The sequence below is a fragment of the Symphalangus syndactylus genome, chromosome 17 (genome assembly GCF_028878055.3).
Source record: "Symphalangus syndactylus isolate Jambi chromosome 17, NHGRI_mSymSyn1-v2.1_pri, whole genome shotgun sequence".
NCBI classification, from domain to species: Eukaryota; Metazoa; Chordata; class Mammalia; order Primates; family Hylobatidae; genus Symphalangus; species Symphalangus syndactylus.
Genome location: NC_072439.2, coordinates 97,595,174 through 97,611,294, shown reverse-complemented (window position 1 = coordinate 97,611,294; position 16,121 = coordinate 97,595,174). Strand labels below are relative to the sequence as shown.

The following is a 16,121-nucleotide window of genomic DNA, read 5'->3' as shown; positions in this document are numbered from 1 at the left end:
CCAACCTACTTTATTTTTCTCTACACTACTTGGAAACTTCTAATGTACTAAGGACACGTGTATTTTCTTTCTTTTTTGTCTTCCCTAGAACAGGAGCTTCATGTGGGCAGGTATTTTTGTTGATCTCATTTATCACCCTAGCCCCAGTGCCTGGAACAGGGTCTGGCACATGAATGCTGTGTTCTAATATTTTTGATAAATAAATGAAATATCCTACAAGAGAAAGCTAGTATCTGGAACTCACCCATCAACAGAACCTAAAAGCCAAAGACCTTTAGCCTGTTTCCGCCACTGAACACACCCAACCCTGGAGAAGCCAGCAGAGGAAAAAGAGGAACAAAGGTAGGGAAGGGAGCAGGTGGTGCCCACCAAGTAAGGAACCCTGAGGCTTAGGCCAAACCTCAGCTGGAGAAGGGACTAATCTAGGAACTGGGTGTGAGATTAAAGTTTAGATTTGTCTAGCCTGGATTTTGTAACACCTAAACAAAAGTTATTCTATTCTATTTTTTTTTTTGAGATGGAACCTCACTGTCCCCCAGGCAGGAGTGCAGTGGCGCTATCTCAGCTCACTGCAACCTCTGCCTCCTGGGATCAAGTGATTCTCATGCCTCAGCCTCCCGAGTAGCTGGGATTACAGGCGCACACCACCATTCCCAGCTAATTTTGTATTTTTAGTAGAGATAGGGTTTCACCATGTTGGCCTCTTGGCTCACACCTGTAATCCCAGCACTTTGGGAGGCTGACACGGGCAGATCACGAGGTCAGGAGATCGAGACCATCCTGGCTAACACAGTGAAACCCCGTCTCCACTAAAAATACAAAAAATTAGCTGTGCATGGTGGCAGGTGCCTGTAGTCCCAGCTACTCAGGAGGCTGAGGCAGGAGAATCGCTTGAACTCCAGATGCAGAGGTTGCAGTGAGCCAAGATCAATGCCATTGCACTCCAGCCTCCGTGACAGAGAGAGCCTCCATCTCAAAAACAAACAAACAAACAAACAAACAAAAAACCTTCAAACGAATGTAAGAATTATTTTTTAAAGTACAGCTTTTTAAATGCCCCTTACAAATACATCAGTGTTATATTAAGGCAAACCCACTTCAGAAGCACAAAGTTAATTTCTTATAATTCCAAGAAACATGTGAATGTTAAAAAAAAACCCAAACACCTGAAAAGGGATCAAACTCAAGATAGTTTGTAACATTTTATTGCAAAAAGAAGGGCAGAGAACAGCCTTCTTCTTCATACCTGTTCACTGCAGTAATTTTTAGCAGCTCTCCTGTGCAAAGAAGTCTAATCAATGAATCAGCGAACGGGCCACAAATACCTTCTCAGTGCGGTTTCACCTAGAATACAAGCACTCAGAAGCACAAATTTAACTGAAGTGAGAAACCTGGCCATTTTGTAGCTTCAGTTTTTCTACCAGTAATATACTAATTTCTTGAAATAGCCTAATAATTTAGTTCTACTATCAAAACAGAAGCCCAATCTGGGAGAACAATTATTATACAAGTCAAACTAATTTCAATCACATTAGTATAGGAATTCAAATAGTACAGGCTAATAATTCATATTAGTAGAGGCGGGAGGATCGCTTGGGCCTAGGAGTTTGAGACCAGCCTGGGCAAGACAGTGAGGCTCCATCTCTTTTTTTTTTTAAATAAATTCAGAGAGGAGGAGGAAGCGGATTGATATGTGTCTATCCAAGGACAAAGTTTGTGTGTCTGTGCATACAACACAATTATGAACCTTCCTCCACACAGCTCACAATCTAGTAGCGAGAGGGAACTACGAAAATATGAGCCCCCACGGTGAGGAAAAAGGCGCACATCAGAGAAAAGAAAAATGCTGCGATGATCCAATGGCAGCAGCAGCACACATCCACTTTCTTTGTTTTTTTGAGATGGGGTTTCGCTCTGTCTCCCAGGCTACAGTGCAGTGGCTTGATCTCAGCTTAATGCAGCCTCAACCTCCCAGGCTCAAGTGATCTTCCAATCTCAGCCTCCCAAGTAGCTGGGACTGCAGGCGTGCACCACTACGCTTGTTTAGTTTTTGTAGAAACAGGCTCTCACAATGTTGCCAAGGCTGGCATCCTGAAGGGCAGGTGGGGCTTCATCCTACAGAGATGAAAGGCAGAAGAAGCTCAGAGCCCAAAGCAAAGGGGTGGAGGACAAGGGCGTCTTCAGAACAGAGTGGCTCGGCTGAGACATCCAGTAGGACGCCACCAGGCAGAGGTGCGGTGGAGAAACAGGGCCACGGGGTGAATGCTCACACTTGAGGAGCAAACCACCACAGAACACGACAGAAACAGGGTGTACTAAATCAGGCTTCAAATCGCAGCCCTGCAACTTGAGAGCTACCACAGGTAACCCAGAAAGGGAGCAGATGGCACCGCCCACTGCCTGAGGCTACGAGATGGACCAGAAACCTGTGCTTACTAACAACCTGCCTTATTCCAGAAGGAATTCAGGAAACACAAAGACACTCACAGTACAGCAAAATAAAGTAACTGTGAATCATGTTGGCTAAGGAGAAAGTGAAGAGTCTAAGACTATGTCATACAATTTACCTCTAAACTCTCATTACTGGCGAGCCACCAACCTGACTTTAAATTTTCTAGCAGCTAAATTGAAGAGGAAAATGTAATCAGGTAAACGGTTTATAAGATGCAAACCAAACAGAACAGCCACCACAGTTGCTGAGAAGACGCGCAGCTCCAGCTCCAGGAGAAACAGGGTGGCCATCTCCCGGGGCTGCCCGCAGCAGGCGTGTGAGCCCCAAAGCCAGCGTCTCTCAGGGTGAACCGTGACTACGGGCTTCATGGGGCCACATGCCTCCAGCACAAGCTGAGGAAATCTCCCAGGGCAATTCAAGGAACAGGGTCTCACAATGTTGCCCAGGCTGGTCTCAAACTCCTGGGCTCAAGCGATACCCCTGCCTCGGCCTCCCAAAGTGTTGGGAGTTCAGACGTGAGCCACTGCACCTGGCCCCGCACGCACTTTATAGAGGGGGGCTTTGCATCCTGAAGGGCGGGTGGGGCTTCATTCTGCAGAGATGAAAGGCAGAGGAAGCTCAGAGCCCAAGGCAAAAGGGGGCGCCTAAGTAAAGTGACTCCACTGGGGCCACGGTGAGAGGGTCCCGATACACAGCTTGGGTTAAGCCAGACACTGATTTCAAAGTATCTCAGGAATGGTGGACTCAGCACCTGTCAGGCAATTCTCTCTCTCAAGCAGGCTCCTGGTAGATATTTAGTACCAGCTGAAATCAAGATTATGTTCTGACTGACACTTGCTGATGGTTAAAGAGCTACATATGCTTTGAGGACCAGCTGAACTGGGGCAGGACTAACACCCTCTGGTGAAAATACGGGAACCCAAACACACACGTCAGAGCAGGAGGTGTCTCCCCCGAACCCCAAACAATAATGCTGACCTTGGATTTGGGTTAAGCGCCTAGCCCAATGGTGTGAGTGTTCAGTACGTGGAAACCATCATCACCATCATCAGGTAATGGAAACCATCAAAGCTTTGAGCTGGCCTCTTAGCCAAGAATAGTGGTAGTGTATTAGCTACTACTAATACTCGCAGCTGACAATTACTGAGCACTTGCTCTGTGCCAGGAATCACCGGAAGCACCTCGCATGCATTTCCTCAATATTCCCTCCCAGTAACGGCGAGGACACAAACCTGGTGGAGCCAGGACTGGAATCCAGGCAGGCCCCAAGCACTCCAGTGGAGCCTGCCAAGGTGGGCAGGCTATCATGCTAATGAAGTCCAGTATTTGACCACCACTCCTAGTTGAGCAAGTATGACAGAAAACCTAAAACTAAACCTAAAATCTAAAAATTTGAGCAAATGCATAAAAAGCAGGCTGTTAAAATAGATCATAAATCTTGCATCACTCACTGGAAAACCACTCAAAATAAATGTCTCTGAGACATGCCCTCTGAGGAGGGCACTCCGTGTGGCTCGTATCACCCTGGTGACAAACCACTTGAACCTGGGTGGTCATCTGACCATATTTAACAGATGATGCACAGAGCCATTTGCATCCACTGTGGTCAACATTTAGGAAGTTTTAAGCTAAGATTTGCCAAATTGTAGCCTACTGGATTCCAGGTTCTCTTGACATCTCTTTCTAGTAGCCACGTCTTGCACTTCCCGAGTATAAATGAACTGAGATGCAAATAAAAAAAGGAGGATTTAAGAATAATGAGAAGAGAAAAATCAAGAAAGCACAATCACTAGCGTAGAGATAACAGAATTTCTGAATTCCCTGAAAACAATCTATATAAATGGACGTGAAATAATACACCAGCATCTGTGGCCCACACGTCACATATTAGGAACTGATGTCATAATATAAGGTAAACATGTTACTCTGAAAACACAAATCCTCACAAATCATTAGGCAGTAAGGCTGAATCCAGCACCCCTCACCCACAGCGCAGTGAGGCAGTGTCTAGCAGCCGTAGTGCTCCCGGCGCCCCAGTCCAGTCTCTGACAACATCAGATACTTCCCACTAATAACGAGGAGTCTTTCAACATTTTCACATCATCCCAAAACTGACCCCATTTCTAGCTTAAATGGCACCGATCTGGAAAGGCAAACTATATACAGAATCAGAAAAGATCACTGCCCCTGAGGGATTACAGAAAAAGCAGCAGTCAGGTGTTCAATGAAGTAAAGTGCATCCAATCATAGCTCAGGGGAGGGGGATCAATTGGGCTGAAACTGGCAAGAACGTAACTCCAGGGAGCTCACGACACGCAAGGACCCGGATTTCCCGCTGCCTGAATGCCCAGTATTCGCATACTGATAAGAACACCTCCCCATAACTCCCCTGCCAGCGCCTCCAACACCCCCAATCCTTTCCCCAGGAACCCAGTCCCAGTTTCTGCAGTTCCTGTAACAGCCACGTTCCCACACAAATGCTGCCAGAGCTCCCCAAGCCCTCCAACAATCACCCCCCAGTGCCCTCGAAGGTCTATTCAGAGAAGTCACCAAGATGCAGTCACCGAGGAAATTCAAGGACCTCCAACCTACCAAAAGGCTTTCGGCTGTACAGAGCTAACCCCCCTATTCCCCTCCTAAGCCTACAGCCTAGTTTTCGTTTCTCAAGAAGCCTTTTCCCGCGCTCACGCACGCAGTTGTTAGCTGGCTGGGTGAGGCACTCCAAGCAGTAACAGCGGTGGCCACAAAATAAACCAGAAGCATCTCCACCATGAAGCAGTAATAATAATTTGTCCTAATGATTCCTTTGTCCTTGGAAAATCAACTTCAGAAAGAAAGTTACCCACTGTGAGCAGGGCAGGCTCGCGGCTTCTCGGTCTGGAGGCCCAGGTCCCACTGGCCCACTCACGGTTAGAGACAGCTTGCTAAGGTCGGTGTCCATATCACTCCACTGCTGTCTTTATCAACCCTACAACATCAAGACCAAATAAGCTGGCGATCGAAAGTTCAGGAAAAGCAAAACAAACGTCTCCTGTCAACCCTGCACCGACTCTGGAAGGCTCCCTCCTGGAACCTCCGCCTCTCCCACCCCGCTAAGGAGTGCAGGGGAATCAAGGAAGTGCCCCAGGAGCCCACGTCCAAGTGTGGTCTTCCCCTAAGAGGTCAATCATCTTTCTGTCTTTTCCCACCTCAATCCTTCCCTTCCTTCCCCTCCTGGCCTGTCTGAATTCGCATTTGTACCAGTTTCCCTTTTTCACAAACAAGAAAAGATTCCCTCAGATAATAAGCCATTCCCTGGCCATGAGTTACTACAGTTTCGGTCATTCATTCAGTGGAAAAGCGACCAGGGACAGAAGGCGCCGCCATAAAGGTCACCTGGCCTGACCAGACGCCAGGTCGCTGCTTCTTCCTTGGCTGCTGACATTTTAACAGCGGCCCAGGCAGTCTGTTTCCGCTTTCCCCAAACAAGCACCCGGGAGACCCTCCCCCTTACGGCTCCTGAGGCGAGAAAAAGGGCCTAGCGCAGGAGCCGGTGGCCGCGACCTCGGGTCTGCAGTGGCGCACTCTGCACCTTAGGAAGGGCCCGACGCACAGAACAGGGACGGGGCAGGAGGCAGGGACTGCCACAGCAGACCGGGCAGGGGACGGGGGAGACTGCGGGGGAGCCGGCAGGGGATGGGGGCGGCCGCGGGGGTCGGGGCAGGGGTCGGGGCGGCCGCGGGGGTCGGGGCAGGGGACAGGGGAGGCGGCGGAGATCGGCATAGGGGTCGGGGGCGGCCGCCTCGGTCGGGGCAGGGGTCGGGGCGGCCGCGGGGTCGGGGCAGGGGTCGGGGGCGGCTGCGGCGGAGGCGGGAGGGGCCGGGGCGGTGCCAGCCCGCACCTCTGGAAGACGTTCCACAGGAAGCTCTGGTCTGGCAGCGCCCCGCCCGGGGCCAGGGCGGTAGGAGTAGGCGACCAAGGGCCGAGGCGCGCGGCTGGGCTGAGGCGCCTGCGGCAACGGGAGACCTCTCAGGGCGGCTCCGCTTCCGCCTCTGTCGTGGGCGGGGCCTGGCGTTACCGCCATTTCGGGGCCGCAGGAAATGCGCGTTGTCCGGGATCTTCCCGCGCAGGCCACCTGCGGGCGGGGCCGGGAAGGCGCTTGGAGAAAATGTGCCGCGCAGTGACCCGGGACAGGCAGTGATGGAGCAGGGATTTAGTTTGCCTTTTAGTTCGTGTATAAAGGGAAGTTTTGACGTGAATATGATTCCCGCTAACAGTCGGAAACTCTGGGCGGGGCGCGGTAGCTCACACCTGCGGTCCCTGCGCTTTGGGAGGCGGAGGCGGGCGGAGCTCTTGAGCCCAGCAGTTGGGACCAGCCTGGGCAGCGTGGCTAGACCCCATCCCTACAAAAATTACAAAAAGTAGTCGGGCGTGGTGGCGGGCTCCTGTGGTCCCATCTACTCCGTGGGCTGAGGCGGGAGGATCGCCTGAGCCTGGGAGCTGGAGGCTGCAGGGAGCCGAGATCACGGCAACTCCAGCCCGGTGGACAGCGAGACTCTGCAAAAAAAAAAAAAAGAAAAAAAAGCAGGCCGGGTGCGGTGGCTCACGCCTGTAATCCCAGCACTTTGGGAGACCGAGGCCGGTGGATCACCTGAAGTCGGGAGTTCGAGACCAACCTGGCCAATATGGAGAAACCTCGTATCTACTAAAAATACAAAATTAGCCGGGCGTGGTGGCGCACCCCTGTAATCCCAGCTCCCTGGGAGGCTGAGGCAGGAGAATTGCTTGAACCCGGGAGGCGGAGGTTGCAGTGAGCCGAGATCAGGCCATTGCACTCCAGGCCTGGGCAACAAGAGCAAAACTCCGTCTCAAAAAAAAAAAAAAAAGGCAAAACACAATTCGGGTGGGAAAGGCAGTGTGCAGCGTTCTCCGTTGTCTGTTCCGCCCGGAAAAGCTTCTCTCCTTTAGGTTTTACCTGCGCCCCCACGCTCTGCATCAGCGTCGCCCCCGACCCCGTGCGGTTGGAAACACTGGGCGCCTCCCTGCGGGGCCCCTTCCCGCCCCAGTAGTGGTGCAGCCCTGTCTCCGCCAAGACAGCACTGCCTTCGTGCTGGACACAGTTCTACCGTGGAGCCTGCAGTGCCTGTAGCACAAATCCCCAGAATTGGGAAGTGCCCAGCTTCGGGCCACTGCGATCCCTGGGTCTTTCCCGCGCGCGTAGTCTGGTGCCGCCTTCCACGTCAGTCCTGTGTCCCGTACCCCAGTTCAGGATACTACAATTATTCTCATTATTTCATGGGGTTATTCCAGCTTTTCAGGTTCTTCAGTGCCTCATTCCATGAATGCTAACTTTTTTCATCCTCATAGTTTCTTGGGTCGTCTCCGAATTTTCACCCAGTTGCCTACCAAGATGTTGTCTGTGTCTACTGCAGGGGACGGTGCAGGTCTGAATATCTTACTCACAGCTCACCTTTTTGGTGCCTTTGAACCGTGTTAGGAATTACCCACATCTCTCTCAGCAATATTCTACTTTTTATATTGACCCAATTATTTTACTTCTTTGGCATGTCGTTTCTCCTAACACAGACAGGTTCACTTTGAAACCTTGAAACTCACATTTACAAAACATTTTCAATATGAAGCATCGTTCCATGACTCATTAGTGGAGTTCCATCAACATTTACATTTCCAGACCACCCACTGCCCAGTGGTTTTCTTGGTCTCGGTACTCATGAAAACGGTCTGAAGGTTTATTTTGGGTTCCTAAGTAGTAGACACACACACAACACTGCCTGTCAGTTATTTCTCAGAAACTAAATCAGCCCTTCTGTTGCCATCCTATCATGCTTCAGGGGTGCCTGTGCTAGTTTTTAATTCTTTGTCCTAACACTTAAATGTTTGCTCAAACGCCCATATTAATACTTCCTCTTAGTTTACAAAAGGATTTACTTTCTTATTGGTTGGGATGAAGCTGCCTGAGGTTGCCACCTGTTATTTTTCCTTCATTTATTGGACCATGTCATCCCATTACCTGTCTGCCATGGAGGTTTTCAAGCTGTGGTCCCTGGACATGTTAGAAATGCAAATTCTCAGGCCGAACCAGGACTGAATCAGAAGATCTGGGGTAGGGTTCCCCCAGGACTGAATCGGAAGATCTGGGGTAGGGTCCCCCAGGACTGAATCAGAAGATCTGGGGTGGGGTCCCTCCAGGACTGGGAAGGTCGGGGGTGCAGTCCCCCAGGACTGAATCAGAAGATCGTGGGTGGGGTCCCTCTAGGACTGAAGGTTTGACCAGTCACTGCTGGCTTTGAAGATAGAATGAGCCACAAACAAAGAAATGTGGGTGGCCTCTCAAAACTGGAAAAGGAAAAATAAAAAAGGATTCTTCCTAGAGACCCATTTCTTATTTCTGACCTTCAGAACGATAAGATAATAAATTTGTCCTGGGGTTATTTGTTATAGCAGCAATAGGAAACGAATACAAGCTGGAATAAATTCTACACAGCACACAAGGCTCTTTGCCTGTTATGCTCATTTTCTGCTCCTCATCTCTATACTAATGAGGCTGCCTTCTGTTGGGTTCATTTCATTTTTATTCTATATATTTTTTTACAAAAAAAGATACATTTTAATATGTTTAATGTAAACTTTCAATACATGCAAAGTGAACAGAAAAGTATAATGAACTCATATACCTACTGGCCAGCTTCCATGGTTATTAACATTTTGTGATTCTTGCTTCATCTAACTTCTAACCACTTCCCATCTTCCTCATGTAATCATTCTTCATAGCTTTTTAATGTCAAATGTACATATACAAATCTAAAATTTTAAATGAACAAATCTTTGCTATACATTTTGACAAATGGATGTGTTCATGTAACTGAGACTCCCATCATGATATGGAATGTTTCCATGTCTAGAAAGTTCCCCAATGTTCCTCCCCACTCTCCATTATCTATTTTTCCTGGTCTAGAGCATCATATAAATGGATGCTCTAAATCAAGCTCGTCCATCCTGCAGCCTGCAGGCTGCATGTGGTCCAGGATGGCTTTGAATGCAGCTAAACATAAATTCACAAACTTTGTTACTGTTTCTTAAAACATTATGAGTTTTGACCAGGCACGGTGGCTCACGCCTGTAATCCCAGCACTTTGGGAGGCAAAGGTGCGCGGCTCACTTGAGGTCAGGAGTTTAAGACCAGACTGCCCAACATGGTGAAATGTCATCTCTACAAAAATACAAAAAATTAGCTGGGTGTGGTGGCGGGCACCTGTAATCCCAGCTACTCAGGAGGCCAAGGCAGGAGAATCACTTGAACCCAGGGGGCAGAGGTTGCAGTGAGCTGAGATCACATCGTTGCACTCTAGCCTGGGCAACAAGAGCAAAACTCTGTCTCAAAAGAAAACAACAACAAAAACAAAACAAAAAACATTATCAGGTTTGTTTGTGGGTTTTTTGCAAAATTTTTTTTTAGCTCATCAGCTATCGTTAGTTTATTTTATGTGTGGCCCAAGACAATTCTTCTTCCAATGTGGCCCAGGGAAGCCAAAAAATTGGACACCCCTGTTCTAAATGTTTATACGGTACATTGTTTTTTGAGTTCAGCGCGTCTGTTAGATTCATTCGTGTTGTTACATGTATCAGCAGGTCATTCTGTTTGTTGTTGAGGAGTATTTCATTGTGTAAATTTCCTTTCATTTTCTCACTGCTGCACACTTCATTTGGCTCCAGTTTTCAATTACCGTGAAAAAGTCGCTATGAATATGTTTGTACAAGACTTTCCATGAACACGTTTTTACTTCTCCTAGATAAATCCCTGCGAGCGGAATGGTTGGACCAAAGGGGAGGTGCATATTTAACTTTATAAGAAAATGCCAAATATTTTTCCAGAGTGGTTGTGCCATTTTACATTCCTACCATCGGTTATTGACAATTCCGGTTGCTCCACATCCTCGACAAAACTTTCATTTCTCTGATGACTAATAACACTGAGCACTTTGTGTTCTTTGGCCAAATATATATATATATAATATATATAATATATATCTGTATATGTATACACACATACACACACACACACCCCCCCACACACACACACACATATCTTCCTTTGTGCAATGTCTGCATTTTTGCCCATTTTTAAATGGATTGTTCATCTTAGTACTGAATTATAAGAATTTCCTATATATCCTGAATATAAATCCTTTGTCAGATATAAGTTCGAAAAATATTTTCTTCCAATTTGAGGTTTGCCTATTTGTCTTTTCATTGGTGTTATTTGGTGAGCAGGAGTATTTTAGTTTGATAAAGTCCAATTAATGATTTTTTTTAATTTTATGGTGTTACCTTCTGTGATATAAGAAATCCTTGCCTATTCCTCTTGGCAAAGATACTGTATTTTCTTCAATAAGCTTCATACTTTTTACTTGTACATTTAGGGCTATGTCCCAGTTTATACAATTTTTGTGCATGCTTACTAATTTAGTGTATGGTATAAATTTATGCTAAATTTTGTGTGTAGTATGTGTATAGTATACATTTCCTATAGGGATATCCAGTGGTTCCAGCACCATTCATTAAAAAGGCTTCTTTCACTGTTGAATGGCTTTGGTGATTTTGTCAAAAGCCAATTAACTGCAGAAATAGAGAGCTATTTCTGAACCCTTTATTCTGGTCCATTTATCTATTTGGCCTTATGCCAATGCCACATAGTGTTGATTACAATTGTTTTATAATAAGTATTGAGGTAGGGTAGGTTTATAAATGCTCTGGCATCAATCTGAGCTCTTTGCATTTCTATATAAATTTTAGAATAGTTTGTTAATTTCTATAATAAGTGTCTGCTGGGATTGTGTTGTAAATGGATTGAGTATACAGACTAATTTGGGGGAAATTGATATCTTAACAATACTGAGTCTTCTATTCCATGAACACAGTATATCTCTCCATTTATTACAGTCTTCAATTTCTTTCAGCAATGTTTTGTGGTTTTCTGTGTTGAGGTTTTGCACATCTTTGGTAAATTTATGGCTAATTATATTATGGGTTTTTAATGCTATTGTGAATGACATTTTCTTCATTTAATTTCCAGGTGATATTAGTTTCCAATGGCTCCTGTAACAAGTGACCTCAAACTGGGTGGGTTAAAACCACAGAAATGTATTCTCTTCACAATCTGAAGATCAGAAGTCTTTAATCTGTATCACTGGGCTAAAATCAAGGTGCTAGCAGGGCTGCATTCCTGCTGGAGGCTCTAAAGGAGAAGTCCTTGTTTGCTTATTCCATCTTCTGGTGGCCACCAGCATTCCTTGGCTTACGCCTGCATCACTCCAAACTCTGCCTCTGTCTTCACATTGCCTTCTGCTCTGAATATCTGTGTGAAAATCTCCCTCTCATAAGAAGATATTGGATGGCATTTAGGGCCTACCTAGATAATCTAGTATAATCTCCCCATTTCAATATCCTTCACTTAATCACATCTGCAAAGACCCTTTTTCCAAGTAAGGTAACATTCACAAGTTCCAAGGATTAAGATCTGATATCTGCACAGGTGTTTTTGCAAGTATATAGAAACACAATTTGCTTACATTGGGTTGGTACTCTGAGGCCCTCCTTAATTTACTTCTGGTGTTTGCTTTTTATTAATTTCTTAGGATTTTCTATGTAATCGGTCACATCAGCTGAAAATGTTATGCCTTACATTTCTTGTTTTTGCATTATTGCACTGAATGTAATATATTTAGTCTTAAAAATATAAGCCATAATATACAAAAAGTATAAAAATTATAAAAATTATGGGTTATGCCACAATCCCAAAAATATGGCTTAAACCCATAGTCCCAGCACTTTGGGAGGCTGAGGCAAGAGGATCTCTGGAGCCCAGGAGTTCAAGACCAGTCTGGGCAACATAGGAGACCCAGCGTCTGAAAGTATATATATATATATATTAAAAAATTAGCCAGGCACGGTGACATATGTCTGTAGTCCCATCTACTTAGGAGGCTGAAAAGGGCAGACCACTTGAGCCCAGGAGTTCGAGGCTGCAGTGAGCCATGATCACACCACTGCACTCTAGCCTGGGAAACAGGGCAAGACGCTGTCTCAAAATAAATAAATAAACATTATAAAATAATGTGGATTTAATCATTAACAAACAATTTCAAGTTCTTGCACAGTTTCACAAAGGTTAATGTGACCCAAAGCTTCACCTTTATAAAGACAACTCTCAAATCTGTATGGCAGGCCTCATCTCCCTGTGGAACTCCAAAGCTTGACTTCTAACTGCCACCTGAATAACCCATTCACACTTCAGCGCCAATCATCTTTCCAAGCCAGCATTATCATCCCCTTGTAATCAGCTTTTCTATATTTGTGACTGTTACCAATAATGTCAATTGACTTTGGCTTGAACCCCATTATCTTTTGATTCCTCTTCCTAATTTCTTCATTTAGTTTTTCATTGTTTTAAATACTTCGAAGTATCCTTTCAAAGAATCTCTCACCTCTTCCCATTGCCAGGCTTTGGTTAAGGGCCCTCACACTTGACTTTCTCAACAGCCCCCTATCCAGTCTTCCTGACCCTCAGTTTCCCTCTTTACAAATTCATCCTTTTCTGTTTCTCCAGGATTATCTTTTTTGAGCCCACTTTATGACACTATAGTCTGCCTCTGTGGGTAGTAACTGTTGCTACCCATTACTTGGTCCTCAGCTTGTACTACCTCACATTAATGTTTACCTTTTATGTATGTCTGTCTTCCTAACAAAACCATGGTTAGTTGAGGGTAGGAACTGTGGTTTACTCTTTTTAAAAAAATACATCCTCAGGCCGGGCACGGTGGCTGATGCCTGTAATCCTAGCACTTTGGAAGGTTGAAGCAGGTGGATTACTTGAGGTCAGGAGTTTGAAATCAGCCTGGCCAAAATGGTGAAACCCCATCTCTACTACAATACAAAAACTTAGCCAGACATGGTGGCATGCACCTGTAATCCCAGCTACTCAGGAGACTGAGGCAGGAGAATCACTTGAACCTGGGAGGTGGAAGTTACAGTGAGCCGAGATTGCGCCACTGTGCTCCAGCCTGGGCGACAAAGCGAGACTCTGTCTCAAAAAAACAAACAAAAACCAAATATATATGTGTGTGTGTGTGTGTGTGTGTGTGTGTGTGTGTGTGTATAATTTGTGTGTGTATATATATACATATATATATATATATATATGTATTTATATCCTTGACTAGGGTTCATAGGAAGTGACTGTAAATGTTTGTTAATAAGGATTATAACATGCTTTTCTGAGGGCTGGGGAGAGTTTGATAATGATGATGGTGCAAACATGTGTGACTTCAGCTAATTGTTGTCTTCTCCAGGAAACCACAAAGAGTACAGTGTTAAGGAACTTGGAGATCTCCCAGGAAGAACTTTGCAAAAGCTTTTATGTAAAAATTTAAATATAAAACTTATGAAATCAATTTTAAACATTTCCATTTCCATTAACATCTCTCATTACCTTCCTTTCTGAAAATTTCTGATTTGTTGGATAATTCTGAAAAGGGTCATTTTTCCTGTTAAGGTAAATATTTTGAGTTTTACCTGGTGAATTGCTCAATTCCCAGCTGAACTGGAAAATTTAGTTTAAAGTAGTAAAATTATTTCATGACTTCTGGATCAGAAAAATATTTTTAACATGTTTTTACAAGTAATTAATACACAAGTTCAGAGTATAAAAGGGTTTACAATAAATGTAAGCCTCCCTCCCACTCATGACCCACCATCTTCAAGTCCTTCCTTGACTCTGCCCTTCACTAGGGCTTATCAACTCAAATATTTTTGTGGGTTAGGCATGTAACATAAATGAGTAATGCAAGTATGTCTGTTGTATAATGTCATATTAAATTGTATTCATATAATTTATTCATATAATTTTACTTGCATATTGCATACTTGTGTTCTTTTGCCAAAAAAAAAAAAAAGCTCTTTCTTATTGTTTTGGAAATGGCTGACCCTCTCAGTCCTTCATTTTCTCTCACTTTTGATATTGTAGTCATCCAACAGGTTCTTCCTGCTCACTGCACAGACAAAATCATTTCCCTGAGACCATGGCATTGCAGTAGAAAAAGAGTTTAACTGATTCAAGGCCAGCCTATGCAGGAGAACTGGAGTTGTCACTCAAATCAATCTTCTCGAAGGCTCTGAGGTTGGAGGTTTTTATGGACTATTTAGTGGGCAAGGGGTAGGGAATGGGCGCTGCTGATTGGCTGGGGATGAAATAATAGGAAAACATTCCATGTGTGCTGAGTCTACCTCTGGGTGGGGCCACAGAATCACTTGAGTCATGAGTCATACGTCTCGATGGGGTGAGTCTGAAATATACCACAAAAAAACAGTCTCAGATTCTATAGTAATGATGTTATCTATAGGAGCAATTGGGGAAGTCACAAGATTTGTGACTTCTGGCCACATTGACTCCTGAGCAGTAAGGGACTATAGAAACTATACCTATATCTAGGCCGGGCGCGGTGGCTCACGCTTGTAATCCCAGCACTTTGGGAGGCCGAGGCGGGCGGATCACGAGGTCAGGAGATCGAGACCACGGTGAAACCCCGTCTCTACTAAAAATACAAAAAAAAAAAATTAGCCGGGCGTGGTGGCGGGCGCCTGTAGTCCCAGCTACTCGGAGAGGCTGAGGCAGGAGAATGGCATGAACCCGGGAGGCGGAGCTTGCAGTGAGCCGAGAATGCGCCACTGCACTCCAGCCTGGGCAACAAAGCGAGACTCCGTCTCAAAAAAAAAAAAAAAAAAAAAAGAAACTATACCTATATCTTAGCACAGTTCAGCCCCCTCTCATGACCCTATTCTCTTGGCTTTTCTTACAAAGGTGGTTTTTGGTCGCTGAGCAAGGAGGTAGTCAGCTTTAGGAAGGGACTATTATAATCCTTGCTATCAAGTTAAACTATAAACTACATTCCTCCCCAAAGACCGAGGACAGCTTGGAGGTCAGAAGCAAGATGGAGTCAACTATGTCAGATTCCTCTTACTGTCAAAATTTTGCCAAGGCAGTTTCAATATAAGTAGTAGTTGTTTTTCCTCTTAATTTTTACTAAGAAAAGTAGAAGCACAAGCTTCATGATAAACAGTAATTGATGTGTTCAATTTCAGAAAGATGAAGGAGTGTGAACTACCAGAGAGGACATGAGTGCCTGAAGGATAAAACTACTACTTGGCTCCTGGTTCCAAGACATTTTTTGTATATAGGAATTGAAGGTTGATGTTGTTAGGCATCCTGATATTTTTATATGATTTTTTAAATGTGAAATTTGTTGATTTTTATTTGGCAACAAATGTAGGGTTTATTTGTTTGTTTTTGAGATGGAGTCTCGCTCTGTCACTCAGGCTGGAGTGCAGTGGCACGATCTCAGCTCACTGCAACCTCTGCCTCCTGGGTTCAAGTGATTTTTCTGCCTCAGCCTCCGAGTAGCTGCTGGCTAATTTTTTTATTTTTAGTAGAGATAGGGTTTCACCATATTGGCCAGGCTGGTCTCAAACTCCCGACCTCGTGATCTGCCTTCCTCGGCCTCCCAAAGTGCTGGGATTACAGGCATGAGCCGCCGTGCCGAGCCCAAATGTAGTGTTATTTTTAAAACACTGGATAGGCCAACACTGTCCAAGCCAAACAAAACAGGTCTGTGGG

At 45.3% G+C, this 16,121-nt stretch overlaps 1 protein-coding gene across 1 annotated transcript in view; it reads right to left on the bottom strand.

Moving 5' to 3' along the window:
* TNK2 (tyrosine kinase non receptor 2) overlaps positions 1 to 5,417 on the bottom strand; it is a 119,927-nt gene extending 114,510 nt beyond the window's left edge. Inside the window, exon 1 of the mRNA XM_063622079.1 lies at positions 5,299 to 5,417. The gene's annotated coding sequence lies outside the window, so the exon portion shown is untranslated. The remainder of the gene's footprint in view (positions 1 to 5,298) is intronic.
* Positions 5,418 to 16,121: the final 10,704 nt, after the last annotated feature.